This window comes from Misgurnus anguillicaudatus, chromosome 21 (assembly GCF_027580225.2).
Source record: "Misgurnus anguillicaudatus chromosome 21, ASM2758022v2, whole genome shotgun sequence".
Classification (NCBI taxonomy): domain Eukaryota; kingdom Metazoa; phylum Chordata; class Actinopteri; order Cypriniformes; family Cobitidae; genus Misgurnus; species Misgurnus anguillicaudatus.
Genome location: NC_073357.2, coordinates 15,242,501 through 15,245,000, shown reverse-complemented (window position 1 = coordinate 15,245,000; position 2,500 = coordinate 15,242,501). Strand labels below are relative to the sequence as shown.

Genomic DNA, 2,500 nt, shown 5'->3' with positions numbered 1-2,500 from the left:
TTCAAGACTAATGTGGCAACGCCATGCCATCGGCGAACGCTTACCGAAAGGATGCATTTCTGGAAAAAAATTATATGAATAAATAATTAAATAATTAATTAAATGCTTACAGCACCTGGTATTCCCAGGCGGTCTCCCATCCAAGTACTAACCAGGCCCGACCCTGCTTGGCTTCCGAGATCAGACGAGAGCGGGCGTGCTCAGGGTGGTGTGGCCGTAAGCGAGCGCTGACCCGATTCGAGAGCCACTTCAAGACTAATGTGGCAACGCCATGCCATCGGCGAACGCTTACAGAAAGGATGCATTTCTGGAAAAAAATTATATGAATAAATAATTAAATAATTAATTAAATAAAGAATTAAATGCTTACAGCACCTGGTATTCCCAGGCGGTCTCCCATCCAAGTACTAACCAGGCCCGACCCTGCTTGGCTTCCGAGATCAGACGAGAGCGGGCGTGCTCAGGGTGGTGTGGCCGTAAGCGAGTGCTGACTCGATTCGAGAGCCACTTCAAGACTAATGTGGCAATGCCATGCCATCGGCGAACGCTTACAGAAAGGATGCATTACTGGAACAAAATTATATGAATAAATAATTAAATAATTAATTAAATAAAGAATTAAATGCTTACAGCACCTGGTATTCTCAGGCGGTCTCCCATCCAAGTACTAACCAGGCCCGACCCTGCTTGGCTTCCGAGATCAGACGAGAGCGGGCGTGCTCAGGGTGGTGTGGCCGTAAGCGAGCGCTGACTCGATTCGAGAGCCACTTTAAGACTAATGTGGCAACGCCATGCCATGTGCGAACGCTTACAGAAAGGATGCATTTCTGGAAAAAATTATATGAATAAATAATTAAATAATTAATTAAATGCTTACAGCACCTGGTTTTCCCAGGCGGTCTCCCATCCAAGTACTAACCAGGCCCGACCCTGCTTGGCTTCCGAGATCAGACGAGAGCGGGCGTGCTCAGGGTGGTGTGGCCATAAGCGAGTGCTGACTCAATTCGAGAGCCACTTCAAGACTAATGTGGCAACGCCATGCCATCGGCGAACGCTTACCGAAAGGATGCATTTCTGGAAAAAAATTATATGAATAAATAATTAAATAATTAATTAAATGCTTACAGCACCTGGTATTCCCAGGCGGTCTCCCATCCAAGTACTAACCAGGCCCGACCCTGCTTGGCTTCCGAGATCAGACGAGAGCGGGCGTGCTCAGGGTGGTGTGGCCGTAAGCGAGTGCTGACTCGATTCGAGAGCCACTTCAAGACTAATGTGGCAACGCCATGCCATCGGCGAACGCTTACAGAAAGGATGCATTTCTGGAAAAAAATTATATGAATAAATAATTAAATAATTAATTAAATGCTTACAGCACCTGGTATTCCCAGGCGGTCTCCCATCCAAGTACTAACCAGGCCCGACCCTGCTTGGCTTCCGAGATCAGACGAGAGCGGGCATGCTCAGGGTGGTGTGGCCGTAAGCGAGCGCTGACTCGATTCGAGAGCCACTTCAAGACTAATGTGGCAACGCCATACCATCGGCGAACGCTTACAGAAAGGATGCATTTCTGGAAAAAAATTATATGAATAAATAATTAAATAATTAATTAAATGCTTACAGCACCTGCTATTCCCAGGCGGTCTCCCATCCAAGTACTAACCAGGCCCGACCCTGCTTGGCTTCCGAGATCAGACGAGAGCGGGCGTGCTCAGGGCGGTGTGGCCGTAAGCGAGCGCTGACTCGATTCGAGAGCCACTTCAAGACTAATGTGGCAACGCCATGCCATCGGCGAACGCTTACAGAAAGGATGCATTTCTGGAAAAAAATTATATGAATAAGTAATTAAATAATTATTTAAATAAAGAATTAAATGCTTACAGCACCTGGTATTCCCAGTAGGTCTCCCATCCAAGTACTAACCAGGCCCGACCCTGCTTGGCTTCCGAGATCAGACGAGAGCGGGCGTGCTCAGGGTGGTGTGGCCGTAAGCGAGTGCTGACTCGATTCGAGAGCCACTTCAAGACTAATGTGGCAACGCCATGCCATCGGCGAACGCTTACAGAAAGGATGCATTTCTGGAACAAAATTATATGAATAAATAATTAAATAATTAATTAAATAAAGAATTACATGCTTACAGCACCTGGTATTCCCAGGCGGTCTCCCATCCAAGTACTAACCAGGCCCGACCCTGCTTGGCTTCCGAGATCAGACGAGAGCGGGCGTGCTCAGGGTGGTGTGGCCGTAAGCGAGCGCTGACTCGATTCGAGAGCCACTTCAAGACTAATGTGGCAACGCCATGCCATCGGCGAACGCTTACACAAAGGATGCATTTCTGGAAAAAAAATATATGAATAAGTAATTAAATAATTAATTAAATAAATAATTAAATGCTTACAGCACCTGGTATTCCCAGGCGGTCTCCCATCCAAGTACTAACCAGGCCCGACCCTGCTTGGCTTCAGAGATCAGACGAGAGCGGGCGTGCTCAGGGTGG

General features: G+C 47.4%; 10 non-coding genes across 10 annotated transcripts in view; all 10 read right to left on the bottom strand.

The window, feature by feature from the left end:
• Positions 1–103: 103 nt before the first annotated feature.
• Positions 104–222, bottom strand: LOC141355243 (5S ribosomal RNA). Its single transcript, XR_012361674.1, has one exon. It is a non-coding gene; the product is annotated as a 5S ribosomal RNA (ribosomal RNA).
• A 141-nt stretch (positions 223–363) lies between these two features.
• Positions 364–482, bottom strand: LOC141355242 (5S ribosomal RNA). The gene has a single exon (XR_012361673.1). It is a non-coding gene; the product is annotated as a 5S ribosomal RNA (ribosomal RNA).
• A 141-nt stretch (positions 483–623) lies between these two features.
• On the bottom strand, positions 624–742 carry LOC141357126 (5S ribosomal RNA). Its single transcript, XR_012363605.1, has one exon. It is a non-coding gene; the product is annotated as a 5S ribosomal RNA (ribosomal RNA).
• A 128-nt stretch (positions 743–870) lies between these two features.
• Positions 871–989, bottom strand: LOC141357416 (5S ribosomal RNA). Its single transcript, XR_012363903.1, has one exon. It is a non-coding gene; the product is annotated as a 5S ribosomal RNA (ribosomal RNA).
• Positions 990–1,118: 129 nt separating this feature from the next.
• Positions 1,119–1,237, bottom strand: LOC141355241 (5S ribosomal RNA). The gene has a single exon (XR_012361672.1). It is a non-coding gene; the product is annotated as a 5S ribosomal RNA (ribosomal RNA).
• A 129-nt stretch (positions 1,238–1,366) lies between these two features.
• On the bottom strand, positions 1,367–1,485 carry LOC141357444 (5S ribosomal RNA). Its single transcript, XR_012363931.1, has one exon. It is a non-coding gene; the product is annotated as a 5S ribosomal RNA (ribosomal RNA).
• Positions 1,486–1,614: 129 nt separating this feature from the next.
• Positions 1,615–1,733, bottom strand: LOC141358192 (5S ribosomal RNA). The gene has a single exon (XR_012364680.1). It is a non-coding gene; the product is annotated as a 5S ribosomal RNA (ribosomal RNA).
• A 141-nt stretch (positions 1,734–1,874) lies between these two features.
• LOC141357375 (5S ribosomal RNA) lies at positions 1,875–1,993 on the bottom strand. Its single transcript, XR_012363863.1, has one exon. It is a non-coding gene; the product is annotated as a 5S ribosomal RNA (ribosomal RNA).
• Positions 1,994–2,134: 141 nt separating this feature from the next.
• On the bottom strand, positions 2,135–2,253 carry LOC141355240 (5S ribosomal RNA). Its single transcript, XR_012361671.1, has one exon. It is a non-coding gene; the product is annotated as a 5S ribosomal RNA (ribosomal RNA).
• A 141-nt stretch (positions 2,254–2,394) lies between these two features.
• The window catches only part of LOC141358578 (5S ribosomal RNA), a 119-nt gene continuing 13 nt past the window's right edge, over positions 2,395–2,500 (bottom strand). The window contains exon 1 of the ribosomal RNA XR_012365075.1: positions 2,395–2,500. This exon is cut by the window's right edge and continues 13 nt beyond it. This is a non-coding gene — a ribosomal RNA (5S ribosomal RNA).